Source organism: Acomys minous, assembly GCF_964271855.1.
Source record: "Acomys minous genome assembly, chromosome: 12".
Lineage (NCBI taxonomy): Eukaryota > Metazoa > Chordata > Mammalia > Rodentia > Muridae > Acomys > Acomys minous.
This window is the reverse complement of record NC_140493.1, coordinates 78726264-78747730: the sequence shown is the minus strand read 5'-3', so window position 1 is coordinate 78747730 and position 21467 is coordinate 78726264. Positions and strand designations below refer to the sequence as shown.

The window sequence follows — 21467 nt, the reverse complement described above, 5'->3', positions numbered from 1 at the left end:
CTTTAATGAAAGGTCTGAGTAAGATTTAAGAACTGCAGGGGCCCATTCTGAGAACGCAGCTTTTCCCTGGGGACACAGCCCTTCCTGGGGATGCCCGGAGCATCTCAAAGTTCTCTGTCCCCAGTTTCTTTATCCAGTCTTCTACTGATGGACACTTAGGCTGTTTCCAGGTTCTGGCTATTATGAATAAGGCTGCTATGAACATAGTTGAGCAAATTTTCTTGTTGTGTGCTGGAGCATCTTCTGGGTATATTCCAAGGAGTGGAATAGCTGGGTCTTGAGGAAGCTCTATTCCCAGTTTTCTGAGAAAGCACCAGATAGATCTCCAAAGTGGTTGTACAAGTTTGTGTTCCCACCAGCAATGAAGGAGCGTTCCCCTTGTCACTTGAGTTTTTGATCTTAGCCATTCTGATGGGTGTAAGATGGAATCTCAGAGTTTTTTTTGCATTTCTTGGTGATTTGCATTTCTCTGATGACTAAAGACGTCGAGCATTTCTTTAAGTGTTTCTTAGCCATTCGATAATCCTGTGTTGAGAATTATCTGTTTAGTTCTGAGCCCCATTTCTTAATTGGGTTATTGGGTTTGGTGGTGTTTAATTTCTTAAGTTCTTTATATATTTTGGATATTAGACCTTTGTCAGACGTAGGGTTGACACTATGGAATACTACTCAGCTGTAAAAAACAAGGAAATCCCAAAATTTGTGGACAAATGGATGGAACTAGAAATGATCATACTGAGTGAGTTAACCCAGAAGCAGAAAGACTCACATGATATATACTCACTTATAATTGGACACTAGCCCAAAAGGCATGTCACATGATAGTCTTCACTTACCAGGAGATTGGGATAGTTGTGAGGACATCCTATTGGGACTCTAGGTGAGAGAAGTATGGGAGAATGGTGAAACAGAAGGATCCAGAGGGTCCTAGAAACCTACAAGAAGAACATCGTGACAGGTGGATTTGGGCCCAGGGTCCTGCTCAAACTATTGCACCAAGCCAGGACAATACTTGCAGTAAACATTGAGCCCCTTCCCAGATCTAGCCAATGGATAGACATTCTCCACAGTTATGTGGGGAGCAGGGACTGACTCTGACATGAACTCTGGAGCCCCATATTTGACCACTTCCCCATGGTGGAGAGGCCTGCTGGCACTCAGAGAAAGAATAAGCAGGCTACCAAGATGAGACTTGATAGGCTGTGACCATTTAGTGGGGGAGGAGTCGGTCACAGACCTAGAGGAGGGGAATAGGGGGAAAGGAGGGAGGGAGGGAGGAATGGGAGGATACAAGTGATAGGATAACAATTGAGATGGAATCTGAATAAATTAAATAAAAAAAATTTTTTTAAAAAGAAAAAAAGAGTTCTCTGTCCCTGATGGTCTTGCTGGATGCTGTTCAGTTGCTTAGCCCCACCCCCTTTCCTGAAATCCCTGGCACAATTTTGGATTTGGCAGTTGAGACTAATTTACAGATCCATGTTCTTTGCAATTAGAAAACTTTGTTTCTCTGTGAAGCACGCAGTGAATGTTGATCCAGAAGCTACACTCGCCAATCATGAGCCAATTTGCTGTCATTGCCCGTAAATCAGAACCTGCCCACGAATCGTGTAACTCTAGTTTGAATACAGATTCCGTGACTCCAGTTTAAATTCCCAAAAGATGATGGTGCCGCTCAGCTTCTGCTCCTGAGGGTGGAGGAACAGGAAACAAGGCCAGGTCTCATTCTGACTGCTGCAAAAAACAAAACAAAACAAAACAAAACCAACAACAAAACCCTTCAGCATCTCAACATCTGTTCGCTGTAGCCTCGGGGAAGTCAGACCTAGCTTGCAGGATGAAGAGAGAACGGGCATGAGACACACACATCTCATCCAGAGTTCATCACTAAGCAACTGACACTGGGCAAATTACATAGCCTTACCAAGCGTTCGTGGTTTTGTGTACAGATGTGCCTGCAGATGTGCACTCACATTGTGTGTGTGTGTGTGTGTGTGTGTGTGTGTGTGTACCAGAGGAGTCATCCTTTATGCTATCTGCCTTTTTTTTTTCTTTTTTTCAAAGTCTCTTACCGAACCTTGAGTTTGCTAGTTTGCCTATCCTGGCTGACCAAAAACCTCCAGGCATTGTCCAAGCTGCACCTCTCCTGTGCGGGGATCTCACCCCCACACACACTCCCATTGCCACTCCTGCCTCAGTTGGCTTTTTACTGGAATGCTGGGGATCGAACTCAAGTCCTCGTGTTTTCTCCCCAGCCCACGTGTTGTTTCTGATGCTGGCAACTGGGCCTGGGGCCTGGGGCCTGCAAGCACATGCTCTACCATGGTTCTGCCTCCCCAGCCTGCAAATCTATTTTAAAGTTCAGATAAAAGTGGCTAACAATACCCGTCCTGTAACCGTTCATAGCTGGTTGTGAGGGCCAAAATGACAAGTGTGATTGAAGGTCTGTCACACGGAACCTTACCCAGAATAAAGGATTAGTCCAAAGGAAGAGGGTCACACCCGCGCCAAGCTGTATAGAGTGATTCCTCGCTACCCAAAATGTTACATACACATCCAACAGTGTTGCTTCCCGATACTTCCTGAATTCTCAGTGACGCCCTGATGACCATCAGCCTAAAACACTGTCTCACAGCACTAACCTTAAACAAGGTTTACAGCTTATCCTTTGCTCTTTCCCATTTGTCTGCCACGATGACCATGTTCTGCAAGCCAGCCAGCTCTTACCCTGCCAAGTCTTTGCTGTGTCCGTTCCTCCGTCTGCCAGCTGTATTCTCCTTACTGTCATGACTCAAACGGGGGCCGCAGGGAGCAGTGGCTATACAGAGCTGGAATACAACAGAGGCAAGGAAGCCACATTTAATCCCAGCACTCAGGAGGCAGAGGCAGGTGGATTTCTGTGAGTTCAAGGCCAGCCTGGTCTTCATAATGAATGCCAGGACAGCCAGAGCTGTATAGAGAGATCCCCCCCTTTTTTTTTAATTAATAAAAATAAAACAGACAGGTTCCAGTTCCTGGTAAGCTTATTAATGAATGTGACACTGGGAAAGTCTAATTATTTTTCTGGCCTCAGATTCTCTATGTAGCACACAAGAAATGAAATGTGTAGCTTGTTGAACTGCAAAAATTAAGCTAAAATCAGATTATAATGTCAATGACATGGTAATGAATGAATGGTAGCTAATTATTACTTTTCAAATTTTTGTATATATGTGTGTACAGATGCACACGTGTGTAGAGGCCAGAGGACAATCTTGGGTGTCACTCTTCAGGCGCTATTTTCTCTTTTCTTTCTTTCTTTCTTTCTTTCTTTCTTTCTTTCTTTCTTTCTTTCTTTCCCCTTTCTTTTATATACAGGATTTCTTTGGCATGGAGCTCCCTAAGTGGGCTGGGCTGGCTGGCTAGCAAGCTCCAAGGATCTGCCTGTCTCCACCTCCTTGGCACTGGGATTCCAAGTACATTTCACCATGCCAGACTACTGTTTTGTTTTTTTTTTTAAATCATTGACTCTGGGATGGAACTCAAGAACTTGTGCTTGCAAGCCAAGAACTTTATTGAGAGAACCTTCTTCTCAGCCTGCTATTGTTAGCTCTTTCCTGTTCCATGAACTCTGTCCTGGCACCCTCAGGTGGAGTTGATCCTGTAACTATGGCAGCATAGGTGGCTCAGAGAAACACCTGAAGTGGTCCTTTGGCTTACACACACACACACACACACACACGCACACACATACACACACACACACACACACACACACACACTCATCATCATCATCATCATCATCTCTGCCCCACTAGATACTTAGTGCTCCCTTCCAAGTATCCTCAGCTCACCGAGAGCAGAGAGCCACTGTGGCTCCTGCAGTCCCCAGCAGCACTGTGGTAATCAACCTTAGCTTCCTTGTCTGTCATGGCCATGTCTCTGTCCTGTTGCAGGTCCCTCTGAGCACTCTGTGGAGTTCTTACCATCACCCTCTTCCGGGTGGGCGGGCGTTTCTTTGTGACAGGTCTCACTCCATAACCAAGGCTGGTTTCAGATTTGCCACCCTTCCAACTCAGTAAAGTGCTACAAGTACAGATGAACATCACTGTGCTGCCTCCTGTCCTAGAATTGTATGGCGTAGTCCCCCTACCTCTGCGTCCTCTGCAGCTGTGTTTCTATTCCTCCGCGTATGTTTCTCTTTGAGGTGGATGTACTCTGCAGCGCAGGCTGTCAGGGAACTCACCGTGTAGCCCAACCTGGCTGCAAACTCACAACAATCCTCCTGCCTCAGTATTCTAAATAAATGCTGGAATCAGCACGCCTAGCTACCTAGCCACCATGCCTAGGTTGCATATGTTTTGGGGTGGATGGGAGAGAGAGAGAGAGAGAGAGAGAGAGAGAGAGAGAGAGAGAGAGAGAGAGAGAGAGAGAGAGAGAGAGAGAGATTTCCCTAAGAACTGTAGCCACATGTCGTTTCTGCCTGTCCCTACAATACCTGTAACTCTCCTGCTCTGATCTCAACACTAAGAGTTTCCTCAGGAATTCTCCCTCCTCACACCAGCTCAGCTCTCTCCCTGGGACACATTCCTTTTGAGGCTCTTTTCGATAACCGCTTATTTACTGTTTGACATCCTAACTGAATGATGCCTCCCAAGAGTGCGAGCCCTACACACCGTGGGATCTCTAGCTGCTACCTTCCTAGTAGAAAGACACTGGACAAAGATGTGTTGGCCATGTTGTTTACAAGAACAAATTTCCAATAGTTAGCAGTCATTCAGCTCTGTCCAGTGAATGAGCAGTCTTTTTTTTTTTTTTTTTTTTTCTGAGACAGGGTCTCTGTGTAGCCCTGGCTGTCCTGGACTCGCTTTGTAGACCAGGCTGACCTCAAACTTACATTGATCCGCCTGCCTCTGCCTCCCAAGTGCTGTGATTAAAGGCGTGCGGCACCACGCCTTGCCTGTGAGTGAGCAGTCTTAAGAACAAATAGACGACACCTTGCTGTCCAGTGGGGAGTGGCCCTTGACGAGCTTGTTGCCATGGCGGGGGGGGGGGGGGGGAGGATGCTTTTCTTGTATCTAAGATTCTGAAATTCTCTGTGGGATTCTCTTCAGGATGTGTGATACTCTCTTCCACATCCGCTGGATAGTGCCAAGTGGTCTCATGTTCAGGTTGGGTTGTTTTCTGGAAATAGCAAAACCATTCATAGCCAAGGTGGAGAATCCAACCGAGCAATACTATCAGAAGTGAAAAATCGAATCTGACTGTAAATAAGTCTGGCTCTTCATACAGCTCGTAACTGGCAATCCCTGAGGAGAGATTTCAAAACGGCCCTGCGCTGTGGCAGGACTGCTGAGGTGTTTGTTTAGCTTCCCTGGGGGGATTTCTTCCTGGAGGCACAGCTCATTTAGCTGTATGGTGGGGAACCAGTTAACAATTCATTTCCCTCTCGTGCAGTCTCTGTGTACGTGTGAGCACTTCTCGAAGCTTTGGAAGTAATACAACCTAGTAGACAGAGCCCAGAAATCAGTGAAAACGTGTAAAATGCAAATTAATCATCAGTGTAATTTCGCCAAAGAGCACTACAAAGCAAAATTACCCTCGTCTGGCTTTCTGAAAATGCCTCCCTGGACAAGAGCATTAGGCAGAAACTGATCCTCTGCCAAGTACACACTCCCTAAGGCGTCAACCTCTGTGAGATGGAACTGGCCAGCTCACGGAAGTTACTGAGAGCCCGAGGTTCATTGCACAGATGATGTGCTCCAATTGGCCAACTACCTCAAAATGCGCCTTATGGGTCCCAAGGGAGATGATGTTAGGAACAGAATGACAGAGGTACATCTAACGTCCCCATTAAGAGCAATAATAATAGATGTCATTAGATCTGCTGTAGGCTAGAAATTGTGCTAACTGCTTAACGCTCGTGTAAAGCTAACGCTACGAGAGATTAGTGGACTTGGCCATCATCTCAGCCAGTAGGTGGGAGATCCAGACTGAGCGCACGTTAGGACACGAATCCAAAGCTCTTGCTGAGCTAGGGCCAAGCCATCAGCAGATGCCAAGATGGCAGGACAGGTTAGACTACAACTTGACTGCCCTCCGTGGCGTCTTGGTATCTTGGTCTTCATGAGGTTTCACCCGCCCTCCAACAGTTCTCTGTCATCTTCAACTTCTTGTTGCAAATGTGAGTGTCTTTCCAGTTCTTACTTCATTGTCCAAAAAGCTGTTCTGGGACTACGATCTCTCCTGTCTTTGTCATGTGACCTGCCCCGTCCGTGAGTGCCAACTTTCCATGTCCTTTGCCTGTTGTACCATGGGCAGCACTGTTGGCAAATCTTGTTTGCTGCTTGATAATTTGAGTCTGACATGGCAAGGGCAATTGGCAGAGACTGCTAGGCTATGTCCGGTTACAACTCTACCACCTATGCCTTGTTCAAATGCAGCTTCCGGTTAGGGGCTGGATTTCACTGTTAATCTCCAGGGACGGTACCAGCGATAACAACATCTCTGCCACACCCCAGCTTGACCATGTCACTATGGGTATAGCCAAATTACTCTACTGGGTTTGTTTTTTGTTTTAACCTTGTGCCCTTGCTGGGGCTCTGTACAGATAGACTGACATGTGAGCTCTCTCCTGCCTCGATTTGACTAGCAAAGAAAGGACGAGGATCCAGGAACCCTTTGTGTCCGATGTCAGGACATTTCCATGTGACCGTCCTCATTGTTGTAACCCTCGTGTTGTGGTGACCCCTTGCCATAACCATACAATTAGTTTTGTTGCTACATCACAACTGCAATTTTGCTACTGTTATAAATCATAATGTAAATATCTGATAGGCGGGGTATCTGTTTTGTGACCCCTGTGAAAAGGTCATTCAGCCCTCAGACAGGGCTCGTGACCCACAGATTGAGAACCACTGATGTAGAGGCAATGAGAAAGAAATCAGTAATTTGTTTCATACAAATCAGCAATATGGTTTTTGTTTTTGGTTGGTTGGTTTTTTGGTTTTTGTTTTTTTTTTTCTTTGAGACAGAATCTCCTTGAACGTCAACGATGCTGAAGATGACCTCATCTTCCTGCCTCCACCTCCAAAGTGCCAGGATTTTAGGGGTATTACACATTTATACCTACTTGTGCAGTGCTGGGGAATCAAAGCGTGAGCTTCAGGCATTCAGGTGAGCACTGCCCTACAACCCCCAGCTCAAGCAATGCATCTAAATATATACAAAAACACAGACCTATTTTCTCTCTACCAATTTACAAGCTAGCGCACTACAGCCCTGCCTCTCTTGTGAGTCTTCTCTCGTCTTTATTCCTGATGGATTTCATGACAGTTACTTCAGGGTCCGTGGACTCTGTTTTCACCTCATCAAACATCTTCGCCCCTCATCTGTCCCTCACCATGCTGCGCTTTGTGTAAGTATCTCTGTTCACGTGGCCTTTATTCACGTGGCCTTTGTTCACGTGGCCTTTGTTCACGTGGCCTTTGTTCACGTGGCCTTTTGGGGTGGCCTCTGAGCTATGCTTTAGATTCTGTAGGGGATGAACCACATTACCTAAGAGACCATCAGAAAGAAACACACAATGAAAATCCACTGAAGTCTGAGACTTCTGTCCTGGCAGGCCTCGCTCCACCCCTCCACACATCCAGCCAGCGTCTCGCCCAGAGCAGACTAAACAGCACCATTAATCTGCTAATACTAATTTCCCAAGCGCTCTAGAGAGCAACTTAAGAGCAAGAATTACTATCCTCATCAAGGGCACGAGGGAAGTAAATCACAATAGGATTTGCACAGTGGTTCTTAGGCGTCTTAAAGTTGATTTTTAGAGAGGCTCAGCTTACATGTTCCTGTGTCGTCTGCTGCTGTGAGCATTGCTTCCTTCTGCAAAACTGTAAGTGTGGAAAATAAAGTCCATGGTGGGAGAGTGTGGTCAGGAGCCAAGAATCGCCAAGAAATGAGCCAAAAAGAGAAATATAAACAAATTAGAAATTAGAAACCATTCCTGTAGTTGTTCTTTTTGTTGTTGTTTTGTTTTGTTTTTTGTTTTTTTTTTTTTGTTGTTGTTTTGTTTTGTTTTGAGACAGAGTTTCTCTGTGTAGCCCTGGCTGTCCTGGACTTGCTTTGTAGACCAGGCTGGCCTCGAACTCACAGCAATTGCCTGCCTCTGCCTCCCAAGGGCTGGGATTGAAGGCGTGCGCCACCGCCTAATCTTAAATCATTATCTTTCAGACTTGATTGATAGTCATGATTGATAGTAAGAAATATGCTTTGGCAAATGACACACACGTCTGTGATTCCAGTATTGGGGGAAGTAGAGGCAGGAAGATCAGGAGTTCAAGATCATCTTTGACGACATGGCAAGTTCAAGACCAGTCTAAGATACACCAGGCCCTGCCTTAGCTTTTTCTTAGCCTTACACTTTGCCTTACACAGTGGTCATCCAAGACAGTGTACAATGTGCCTTAGATACATGAGCTAGTTCACTTCCTAAAATCCTGGTTCGGACCTCAAAAAGAAAAAAAAATGGGTAAAAATGGTAACAGACTTTTGTTTGTTTTGTTTTTGAGACAGGACCTCAAAGAGTGACCTTGAACTTCTAGTCCTCCCTTCTTCCTCACAAGTGCCAGAATTACAGGTGTCGACCACCGTGCCCAGCTTGTAACATGCTGCGGCTCAGACCTGTGCCTTGCTACATGCTAGGCGAGCACTCTACCAACAGAGCCACATGAATGGATGTTAATGCTGACACAGGCTGGACCAAGGCCAACTTTAAAAAGAGAGAGGTTTAACGCGATCCAAATGCGTACATTTTCTTTTCAGGAAAATTAGTGTCCCTTGCTTAATATTTTTATTATTAGACTCAACTGAGAATTGAGAACATTTTGTTTGCCATTTATGAATCAGACAAGAAACATCTTTTCTTAATTTTATGCCTATTTTTAAACAAAGGAAATGGTGCAAGTGGTATTCTAATTGCTCTTTTAAACTTTCTCAGAAGAAGGGAGCCCACAGCCCCCGACACGGCATAGGGTTCCTGCGTGGCCTGTTTGCTCTTCAGTGGAATAGTACCAAAGAGAAGATGTGTTTATTGTTGTTGTTTAATTGTTGGCCCATGTGGATGTTAAGAGCAGAATCTGTCCTCTCAAATAAATCACTTGTATCAAATTCACGTAAGCCTCTTGCAATGGGATGGCGCACACACGTGGGCTGCAGCTGGCTGCGTTACTAACTAGAATTTGGATCTTATTAACAGCCTCAGTGAAAGATCTCTGACCACTCTCGGGGCTCCCTCGTCACAGTACACACTGAACATGGCTTTGCACAATTATTTAAAGCCCTCTCAATTAGAAATCGCAAGATAGCTGTCATCAGACTTATATATTGTAGACCTGCCAAGTGTCTGGCAGAATTCATGTGTGCAACAGATTAAATACATAGATTGTTTTCTCATCTTGAAGCAGATAACGTTGCCTTTGTAGCTAATGGAGAAGTCAGAAGTATCTCCATTCTCTTGGTCTTAAAAACACGCCCTCAACAGACCAAATATCAAAGTCAGATGCATGTTGTTTTACACATGCACACACACACACACACACACACACACACACACACACACACACACATAGACACACACATTTAGGGAGTGAATAAAATGCCTTTGTTTTCAACTGAGTGAAATTTATCGTCAATCTTAAAACATGAAACATTAAAAAAAAAAAGTACAAGGGACAGGCAGCTTTTGAGAGAATAGAGTAGTGACCTTGCCTGTCTGGAAAGCCCATTTATAATTCACTCTACTTTTAAGCAATGTTGTGTCACATATTAGAGGCTGCAGGGAGTGGTAGAGAAGGCCTGGGGCTTGGGCTCAGCTCAGCAGTTTAGCACGTGGATGTCAGCAAGCAAGAGTTTTGCCCTCTCTCTCATTACTCAGGGGGGTCCATCGTCACGCGTTGGAGGTACAGCACAGTATCTGTGTGTGAATACAAGCAAGTTCTAAACATGGCTTCTAAGTCTCTAAGCTGTCTTAGAAGCAAATAGAAGTGATGTTCCCAGCAGCCTGTTCCAGTTTTAAGTATGGTGGCTGTTCTGAAAGAATAAAGCACACCGGCAAACACCTTAGCAAAGAACTAAAGAGAGTCATAAGACAGAGAGCAGCATCCTCGTCTGCCGCTCCCGCAAAGTGGCAGTGTGCTTTTATACAATTGAATCGAGTGAAAGGTATGCTTGTTTGTGGATTCGAGCACTCGCAGGGGGAGAGGGTGGTTGCCATCTGGAACTAAGAAGTTTCTACATGTAGTCACGGCGATGACATCACTCACAAGAGGTAGAACATCAGAAAGCGGTTATCGCTCATTCCACAAGGTGGTGTGTTTTATGTAGACGCTAGCTGGCTCGGTGTTGTCTGTCGGACTCTAATGCTGTGCTGCTTCTTCAATGGTTCCCGTACTTTTGCCTTGTTTGTACATCACTTACAATCCTGCCTCGGGGTCCAACAAACTGTCTGATAGCAACGCAGACCCATGTACTTGCTCACAAATGGGTAGCACATGCCAAAATAGTCTGTATTGTCATCCATAAGCACACTCTTAAGCATCTTTTTTTACCATGATTCCAATGAGAACTGCATGTGTTCCTTCTCAGCAAGATCAGCTTCCTTTGTGGCTTTCCAAATGTGATTGAGGCTTAAGACAACAACAACAAACTAATACACATAGAGAAATATGCCCTTTTCCCCCTGTAATTTAGAATTTACATGGACTGAATTAAGGTGTCTATAAAAATATTGCAAGTCATTTGAAAAAAAAGTTTAAGATCCACTGGAAATACAGTTTACAAACTCTTAAGGATCTACCTATGGGGGCTGGAGAGATGGCTCAGTGGTTAAGGCCATGTGCTGCTCTCGCAGAGGACCAGAGTTTGGTTCCTGATGCCACACAGGTGACTGACAACCAGATAACCCAACATCCTCTTCTAACCTCTGTGGGCACCCACATACTCGCTCTCATATGCGCGCGCACACGCGCACACACACACACACACTTGCACGCGCACACACACACACACACACATATGTGTTACCTCGGGCTCTTTTATTTTTAAATTTATTATATGGAAGTGCAAGTATGTCTGTGTGTGTGGTGTTTGTGTGTCTGTGTATGTACATGGGCACACGTGTGGTAGCAGAGGACAACCTCAGGTGTTGGTTCCTACCTGCTACTTTGTTGTTTGTTGTTGCTTGCACCCGGCCTGCTGGCATGAGGGCTTTGGGGGAATTCTCCTTGTCTACCTGCTGTGACTCTGGAGGAGCACAGGGATTGCAGGTGAGCACTAACCACTGTGTCCACCCAGCTTTAGGAGACTGCTGGGCATTGAAGCCAGGTCCTCACACTTGCATGGTACGGCCTTTAGCCGGCGAGCCATCGCCCCAGCTCAGGCCTTCTTTCAGATACGAAAGGACCTGCCCTGCCCTCCCCACAACACAGCAGTTGTCTGCCAGTTCTCTCTTTATTTGTCAGATATTCCAACACCTTTGTTTTGTTAAGGGCTGACAACCCAAGGGGCTTGGCTACTGATGATTAAGCCTGATACTCACTCAACAAGGTGAATGGAAGTAAACATCTTTTTATCTGAAGGGTAATCTTCTATCTCGCATAAGGGCCTTGTTTTCTCTTACTGAGTCCTGCTGTCATTTCCTTCCCTTTTTACTCCCTTGTGTCCACTATGGTTTAAGTTCCTTATGTCTTAAACACCACATCTTTCCCGGGCCAGTGGAGCCTCAGTAAATACATTTAGAAGCGTTTTATGGGTTTCCTTGTTACTCCATTCTAATTTCTACTTTAATAACATTTTATATTCTCAGTGTAGGCTTAGAGTATTAGGAAAACGGAGGTGGAGCGGTCTCATCCAGGGGTCTTTGGGGAACGAAGCTTGAAAGTTGTTTATTTACAGGATGGTAGAAGAGGTACGAACTCAAGAGATCGAGCTACAAGAGCAAACACACTGACTACGAGGGCGTGGTAACGGAGGGCTTAGCTGTGCCCACGACAGACACCGCAGTTACCGTCCTCTCTGAGAGGAGCCGGTGTCAGTGTCCTCCTGAACTCAGTGATCAAATCCTTTCCTAACCTGGAAACGAGCCCACGGCCTCTCTACCCAGGACATTAAAGGCGGCACGTTGGGATGAAAAAAACCGTTCTTTGGAAGACAGGAAACTGCTAAATGGAAGAATAAGTCTTATTCAAACGGGAAATGTCTGTCTTTCACTCAAATTGAGTCATCAAAACTTATTAGGCTTAAGCCAATAAAAGGAAGAAAGAATACAGGAGTCAGAAGAGGAACGTGCCTGTGCTTCCACGGTTGCACTTTGAAGCAGTGGAATTGCCTTACTCAGTTGTGATCCACTGTCACGCTTACTGCAAAAACAGCGAGCGAAAGGACTTGAAACACTCTCTCCAATGGCTCCAACGGCTGCTGAGGTTCTAAGGACGGAAATCTTCTGATCATTTCAGGGTGTGGTCTCGTAGACCTCCAGCAAGGTCAGGAGGGCTGGCTAACTCCTGCGCTGGCTAGCCCTGTTCTAGAGGAGAGACAAGGCCAAAACACAGTAGGTCATCAGAAAGTGGCCGGAATCCAAGCTCCATCTGGCTGCAAAGAACTGTTTTGTTTGCTTTGTTTTTGTGGGTCGGGATCTGTGGGACAGGGTCTCACGTAGCCCAGGTTGGCCTTGAACTTGAACTTGCTATGTAGCCAGGGATGGCCTTCCTGTCTCTGCCTCCCTAGTGCTGGGAGTACTGGTACATACCACCCCGCCTGGTTTCTACCGTGCCAGGATTTAACCCAGGCCCCATAACTGCTAAGCAGGCACCATACCCACTGAGCCCCACCCAACTGTGCTTTGCTCCTCAGGGACTAGACGGAATCCTTGGGCTGCACTTCCTCCCGTACCCTAACTACCCCACTAGTTCCTTGGGAATCACAGGCCTGCAGCCACTTTCCACTGCTGATTCTGAGTAGGTCTGTAACTGTAACAAAATATTCTTTGTACTCGGGGAGCAGTTAATTTGGCAACTGAGGCTTTCCTTAAAGGCAAGACAATAAAATCTGGCCATCCTCCAGGAGCAGATTTTAAAAGATTAGGGAAAAAAAAAGTGACCAGCTATTTTTGGAAAAGGGGATGAGGAACATTGCGGCAAAGGTATACTTTTCTATATGAATATCTTCCTTCTCCCAGTTTTCTTTCTTTAAAAAAACAAATTTAGCTCATTCATGCAGTTTCTAATGCATTTTTGGACATATGGTGTGGAGCATAAACATACTGGATTTATTTCTGGGGAAAGGAAACCGATTGATTCAAACAGTCCCTCCGAAATTATTCAGCGATGTCAGAAGTCGGAACTTCTTTTTATCACTCTGGATTCGAGAAATTGCATCAGATGAAGACCCGACGCGCGAGCGTGATTGCTCCCAGGCGCGCGTTTCTTTCTTCTACGGAGGATCTGAAATCATGCAAAGATGGAAACTTGTGTTCTTGTGGTTGTCTTGCCGTGGCTTTGTTCCAGAAAGAGTTCCCACGGACTGTTGTGCCGAGCCTGTGAGACGGTAAGAACACAGCCTAACAGCGGGCGCTTTCTGCCTGGCACCTGTCGCTTCAGGTAGCTCTGTGGCTAAGACAACTGGCTCTCTGGTGGGGCTTGCTCCGGGTGAGGACTGGGGAAGCGGAGAGTGACTAGAGAAACGTGAACATGAACATATTGAGAAAAAAAAAATCAAAAGGATGTGAGAAATTGCTTGATAGCAGACGGATTCCGATACCAGAGAGAACGGTGTTCTTAGGCTTCGGGTTGAGCAGTCAAAGTGTGAAGCGCACTGTAATTGAACGGCGCGAAAGCACAGGCTGGGCCGACGCCAAGTGGCGCAGACGGTGGAGTCCTCTGGTGCCTTTCGTCAGGAAGTGTCCCTCCCACGTGCATGTGTCAACCACGCAATTAAGCAGCAGGAGACACTGTTGCACTGTGTTTGGGTCCCAGCAAGAGAGAGGGGCCCGGGGACGAAATCAGAGCTCAGCTGCTTGTGAACACGAGGGGACGATCCCATTTTTACTGCACGGCTTTAACGTGATGTTGATGGTAAGCGACGTGATCACTGAAAACAGATGCCATCTGGAGTCTCGCTGATTGACGTGCAAATCTCTGACAGCAGAAACTCGGGCTTGTCAGTTCGCCTTGGTGCTTGTCTCATTTGGATCTGGTCAGGAAAGGGTCTTTTCAAACGCTGGAGCGTGAGCCCGGCTGACAGAAACAGCTTGCTCTTCTCTTCGGCCTTATTGTTCCAAAGTGTAGGCAATAGAGGGGACTTTCTCCAAAGGTGACAGGCAGCAATTTCAAATTCCCCTTGAAATTTCTTCAAGTACATGGAGACTGTTTGGGCTCCTATGTTCACTGGCGCTTGTTTTCTTATTCAAAGCGGTATTTTGTTGGTCTTTTACACCACTTGAAGGTGTTTGCTCTCCTTGCACATGGGCATGATAACCTCGTGAGTGTAGAGTTTTGTGGAAAGGAGGGGCTGTGTCCCTTCCTGCTGTTGTGTGAGTTTAAATGCTGCCACAGCACATGGGGAAAACATGGCTGACTTCACTTAGGAGAGCCTTCAGAAGCGCCAGGACAGCCCCTCTGCCTGAGCTGAGTTTGGGAGGCATGTGTAGCTTAATGTTAACTAATGCTGGGCGATGAAGCAAATCAAAGGAATTATGTGTTTATAAGCACAAGAGTGAGTGGTGTTCTGTAGGCTCTCAGAGCCCTGCGTATCATGGTAGAACTCAGGCATATGATTCTGTAAAGAGAGGCCTGTGGCAGCAGCACCAGAGACGATGGCATCCGGTGTGAGGGACAGAGCCCCAAGCCTGTGTGGCTCTACTTTCAGGGTTGGTTTTTTTGTTTTGGTTTTACAGTTTTGCTTTTCTTTTCCTTTCTTTTTTTTTTTTTTAAACTTTTTTTTACATATACATCTATGTTATTACACAAACACATATAATAAACAACATACAGCAAGAAAACCCACCAAACAATCAGGAGTTATATAAATGTTACCTTCATAGTATTTTGGCTGTTTGTATTGGCAACCTTAGAAAAAAACATCTTTCCTATCTTGGTGAGTCTAAAATTCTGAATGTAAATCAGTATCTATCATATCTCATCTCTAGCAACTTAAAACATCTATCTAGACCTAAAGACATCTTAACCCCTAAACAACTAAGCTTAATTGTAAAACTAAGCGATCTGGTCTTCAACCCCATCAGAGACTTGAGAAGGAATAAAAATTAATTACCTGAGTAAACAGGAAGTACAGGTTAGCAGCTTCCAAAAATGTCAGGCTTGGTTTTATTTATTTATTTTTTTTGGATTAGTTTATTCTATGTTTGCTTCAGTAAAAAGTATCATAAACATTTCTACTATCAAGGTAATATCTATTTGCCATCAATAACTAACTGGGCTATAACAAAACCTGCTCCTATTTTGATATCCAAAAGCAAGTACTGTATTTTCCCATGTCTGTTTTTTATATTAAAAAAAACATGAATCATGTGTATAATTTGGACTATAGCACATATAACTGTGTTGAAGTCTTATTAGCGGCAGCGATGATCTCCTGCAGGTTTCTTAACTATTCCTTTATTGGTGTTTACCAAATTTATCATAGTAAAAAACATTTCTTTGCAGAATTCTGTTTATGAATCTTAGTTTATATTGCTAGAACTGGCTCCCAGACTGTTCCTTTCCTTTCCGTTCACGCTCTGTGGCGTTCTGTAGTCATTCGTGTTCACCCCCATCTCACTCACATGGTTGAGTTTTTAGAATCTGGATTTCATGGGGTGGGGCACGGTAAGCTCTGGAAGCAAATGTGGCTGCTGTCTGACCCTTTCCCTTACGCCCTAATCTCCCCAAGGCCAATTGTGCTTTGTTTTGTAACATTAATTACAAAACAGCTCATGAAACTACTGTATTAAAAAAAAAAAGGGTTGCTTTCAATGGAAAACAACTTACAATATTATAAGTCACAAGCCCCAGCTGGGCGTGAAGTGATGCTAGATGCAGCTTGTAAGTTGAGGATGTCTAGCATTTTAATTTCAACACATGACGGTCTAGAACAGCGTTTCTCAACCTGGGGGTCGAATGGCCCTTTCACAAGAGTTGCCTAAGACCATTGGAAAACACAGATGTTTACATTAGGATTTATAACCGTAAGAAAATTACAGTTATGAAGTAGCAGCAAAAATAATTTTACAGTTGGGGGGTCACCGCAGCATGAGGGGCTGTGTTAAAGGGTCGCAGCATCGGGAAGGAGGAGAGCGACTGATGGAAAGAGCGAAAGGATGAAAGCCCCCCTCCCCCCCTCCCCCCCTCCCCCCTCCCCCCTCCCCCCTCCCCCCTCCCCCCCTCCCCGTTGGGAAATGAGGCTTTTCCATCTAGTTCGTTCTTAACTTGTGACCTTGGGCAAACAATCTAACCTCTTCAGCCTCTATTTCTTTATCAAGAAGGAGGTCAGATTTAACTAGATCGTCCCTGATTCTAATTCCCTGATCCTATCAGAACCATTTTTCCAGAACAGAGTAATTCTTGTATGTACCCGTCTCAAGCAGACCCTGCATGGAATACTCACTTCCAGGAGCTGTCTTTGAGTCTAAATCTGTGGTACTGGGTGGCTCCTGTTTCTGGCTACAATTACATTAAAAAAATTTTTTTTGTAAAATCAGGATGAGACCATAACCTTCACCTGGTCCTTTTGTCAGTTAAACAAAAACAGATAGATAATAAAACAAGAAATCGTCCAAAAGTATAAATATAAGGCACATTGGGCCAAATGATACCCTAAGCTTTGCAGTGAACGGGTCTCTGGTTTCGGTGGGAATTTTCACACAAATATTTGGGATCCAGGTTGGAGATTTGTAATTACCGGTCAGAGGACTGGCTACTGTAAACAGGTAGTGTCATCTCCTCTGGGCTACAATTAACACTTGTTTATTTCCCTTTTGAACATACTCTTAAGTACGGTGTTAGCAAGGAAAAATTATATGCTATTTTCTAACAGGATTTTAGTTAGATATGTTTTTTAAAAATAGCCATATTGAGACAGAGTTCACCTATCATAAAATCCCCCTTCTGAGGAGTATAATTCTATGGCCTTTGGCCTCTTCACAGAACCAGATATATATTTTAAAACACAAAGTGAAAAGTCCAGACGATGCCCAGGTACCTGCTTTGGTTTTGGGATTGTTTTCCACTGAAGACCTTGTTTGATTTTAAACTGTTCAGGGCTAATAAAACAACTGGATCTTCACACAGGCACATACTCAGTTTTAAATGGAAATCTACCACCTAACAAATTTTACCTGGATGTCTTTTGTATTTGTGTAATGAATTTTAAAATTTGATGTGCACTTTTGATGGTTTTATAATATAAAGATGAGTAAGATGCAGAGGAAACCACATGTATTTCTGAACATAATTTAAATACAATTTAAATAAATTCATTTGAAATAATTAATTTGAATTTGGGGGGTTTCTTGTCATTTTAATGGGTAATTAAAAATACCACATCCAAACCAGGCATGGTGGCACACGCCTTTAGTCCCAGTACTCTGGGAGGCAGAGGCAGGTGCATCTCTGTGAGTGTGAGGCTAGCTTAGTCTACAAAGCAAGTCCTGGGGAGCCAAGGCTATACAGAGAAAACCTGTCTCAAAAACAAAAACAAAAAGATACCATGTGCAGGGTGGGGAGAGAGCTCCGCAGTTGAGCTCCAGCCTAGGATGCTTGAGGCAGTGGGTGCTGACCCCAGCACAGGAAAAGAAAACCACGCCCGAGCAAAATCACACACACACACACAGAAAAGAATCTGGGGCAGGGAGAATGGTTGACTACATTTTCTCTTAAAGCCTTGAAAAGTAAAAACAAAAAAAATCCTGCTCATGTCTTGAAAAGTACAGATGTAATCCAAAATGTAGGTAATAATTGCTGAAATATTTATATTTTATCCTAAGTATTTTATAAGATACAAATGAAAGAATTAGTTGGATTTTTTTTTTCTGCTTTGCAATAAAGTTGCTGGCAAACATTTTCTTGGCACTTTACTGTCATAAACAAATAATTTGTATATTGAATGTCTGTCTAGTTATATGTAGTTTGCATTTTAAAATAGAACAGTTTAAAGATTGGGTAGGAAGACCCTTTCTTTGTAACACTAAGTGAACTGCTCAATATATCTAATTTTCTTTTTTCTTTTCTTTCTTTTCTTTTTATTTTGAGATAGGATTTCTCTGTGTAGCCTTGGCTGTCCTGGACTCACTTTGTAGACCAGGCTGGCCTCGAACTCACAGAGATCCACCTGCCTCTGCCTCCCAAGTTCTGGGATTAAAGGTGTGCTCCACCATGCCCTGAAATATATATAATTTTCTTATGACCATGAGTGGATGTTCATACATTATTTTCATATTCAATTTGAGAACTTATTAGCTACTTTATAATCTCTCATTAGAAAGTTAAAGGGACAGGTCTGATATTCTTGGTAGGGACTAAGTGCAGGCCTCTGTGACAGGGACCTCTGCCCGTGTTCCTGGTTGTGAAGATGCAATGAAACATGCTCGTCTTATTTTTTCACCTCTTAAAGGAGAGCAGACCTGGTTTAGTTACACAGTTGCTCCTGATAGCAAGGGCTAGAGAGAGCATCCTGTCACTGTAAACATTAGCAAGTCAGATCTTTTCCCTGACTTATAAATTTTCTGAGCTCTTTTTCTGAGTTTAAAAAGGTAGTAGCTTTAAAAACAAACCTCTGTGTGCGTACGCATGCACGTGTTCATGTGCGTGCGTGCGTGCGTGCCAGCCAGAGAACAACTTTGGGTGCCAGCCCTTGCTTTTTATCTTGTTTGTAGCTGGGTTTTCTTTGTCGTTCCCTGCTGTGTACACCTGGCTAGCCGGCCCAGGAGCTCCTGGGGCTTATCTGCCTCCCATCGTGGAGAAGCTCTGTGATCATAAACACTTATTTTTGATGTTCTTCAGTGAGCAGAGAGATGTATGCAAAGCAGACTTAGCATGAGGAAAATAAGGTGACTCACAGTGAGGTGCAGGGAGAAACCGGGGGTGGGGAAGGTGGGGTAGGAAACTTAAGTATGGTAATTAAGTTTATAACAAAAATTTAGTAATGATAAGATAAAATACACAGGGAGCTGAGGGAAGGAAAATGGACAGGAAGTAGAGGGAATAAGTCAGAGGCTGTAAATGGTAGGCATGTTATTTCTGGAAGTGTTCCTTTTCATGCACCTGATTGACAGGTCAGTCTGATGCTCACTGCTGAATTGGCAGCACCTTCCAAAATATGACAAGGCCCTCTGTCGTGGTCTTTCCCTCTGCGGCTGTCTGTCTAAGAGCAGGAAAGGTATAGCCAAAGTCCCAGGAACTGGGGATAAACTCTGACCCATGGATGTGTCACCTGACCTTGGATGGCTCTTCCATGACTCCACACTCGTGTGTGAACTCACTCCGTCACCCGCCACACAAGCTTAGCAACGGTTTTGTAGTCCTGCTGCCTCATGTGCCAGGGAACGTTAGGAAAACCCACCCGAGATCACAGCATCTTCGTGCGGCTTCCCTGACAGGGAAGTTAGCCAAGCAAACAAGCAAAAACAAAAACAAAAACAAAACAAACAAACAAACAAAAAACAAGAAAAACAAAACAACAGCAACAACAAACCCTTGGTGAGGACTAAGGAATAACTTGAAAGATGAACCCTGATGCTCACTGGACGGGTCTAGCACTGTTGCTTCTTCTTGTTGTTATTTTAGCAAGGCCATAGATGGCAGCCTCACACTAACTCATCTTTCCTAAAGTGCCCCTCCCCTTCCCTCCCCTGGCACTTTTTCTAAGAAGGAAGCTAAAAGCTTTTTGGTGCCTGGGGACTTTGCTCATTCACTAGAAAGCAACCAGCCTGGCTTCCTAGAGAGTGAAACTTCGTGGCCCCCCGGGCCAGCACCTCTAAACCCACCTTGATCGGACATCCCTAAGCTGCAGCCACCTTCTTCTCATTGACCACTCATTTTATTAGCACTGCCGAGAATGCCCACTGTAGGGCTTTGAAAACACAACTTTGTCAGCTCCTCACATTAATGGGCCTTTTTATTTGTTTGTTTTTCTTCCTGATTTATAGACAGCACCCCATTACGGAGGCAGTCTATCTTTGTTCAAATAACTCCCGGGTTATTTATGACTAACACTGACTTCGAGGCTGGAGCAGGTCACTTTATTTGTTTTTGCTAACAGATTCGTTCTGGGGCTGGTGCTCATAGTGAGTGGAGCCTGAAATAAAAGGATGAGAATAGTCTGAATTAACTTCAGGCTAGATCCCGAATGTTCATGGGAGATGTTATGGTATATACATCCCATGGCATGCAGCAAGGGCGGCACAAGGAAATGGATTATTGTGAGAAGGACAAGGGAGAGAGGGAGAGGAGATAGAGTCTGAGTGAGCCCTGAGAGAGACAGACAGAGAATCAGAGGGACAGGCAGAGAGAGGAGAAAGAGACAGAGACAGAAACAGTGGGAGGGAGGGAGAGAGACAGAGGAGGGGAGCCCCAGACACAGGGAGGGAGAGGTAAACAGAGATAAACAGAGAAAGAGAGAGAGAGGGAGGGAGGGAGGGAGGAAGGGAGGGAGGGAGGGAGGAAGGGAGGGAGGAAGGGAGGGAGGGAGGGAGGGAGGGAGGATGTTTAAAAGATACAAAAGGATTGGTCCTTTTATGTCTGGTGCTCAGGTCTGGCATACACCTGGTGACTGCAAGTGATGATGTCAGGTTGCTGGGCAACCCAGAGGCAGGCTTGCAAACTAACAGGAAGTCTTTATTCATTTCCAGCAACAGTCTAATGAAACTTTATAACAGAAAATGAGTGATTAATAAATGAAAACTCAGCCTGTGGCAGAATAGATGAGGCTAGTTTATATATTAGTTCACTTAACCCTTACTGCAGATTCACTGTCACTTTTATTTTGTACCTGAAAAAGCAAGAGGAAAGTGACTCAAAGGCTTACACACAGTGATAATAATCATCAGCAGTAATATAACGTAAAGCACAGCAGAGAAAGATAACCAGTGGGTGCGTGGAAACACACACACACACACACACACACACACACACACACACACACTCACACAACCCAAACACTTGCCCATGATCTCACAGTTCATAGTGGAAGAGTCAGCTGGGTTACACGGTATAGGTTGGTTTCTTCATGTGTTTATTGAGACAGGGTCCAGTGTTGCCCAGTCTGGCCTCAACTCACTATGTAGTTGAGACTGACATTGAACTTTACATCCTCCCGGCTGCACCTCCCATGTGGTACCTGATTTGTGCAGATCTGAGGAATATAACCCCGGGCTTCGGCATACTGGGCAAGCACTCCACCGGCTGAGCTACACCCCCAGCCCTGCAGTGCGTGGTTTT

General features: G+C 44.7%; 2 long non-coding RNA genes across 6 annotated transcripts in view; both read left to right on the top strand.

Moving 5' to 3' along the window:
• The first annotated feature begins 7098 nt into the window (after nt 1-7098).
• LOC311609885 lies at nt 7099-8755 on the top strand. The gene is made up of 3 exons (XR_014783532.1): nt 7099-7155; nt 7245-7396; nt 8554-8755. It is a non-coding gene; the product is annotated as an uncharacterized lncRNA (long non-coding RNA).
• A 4229-nt stretch (nt 8756-12984) lies between these two features.
• LOC311609881 overlaps nt 12985-21467 on the top strand; it is an 87583-nt gene continuing 79100 nt past the window's right edge. For 3 of the 5 annotated variants that reach the window (XR_014783524.1, XR_014783525.1, XR_014783526.1), the window contains exon 1: nt 12985-13581. This is a non-coding gene — a long non-coding RNA (uncharacterized lncRNA). Of the gene's footprint in view, nt 13582-13676; nt 14109-21467 lie in introns of those variants that run through there. The other 2 variants (XR_014783527.1, XR_014783528.1) reach the window with 1 other exon arrangement.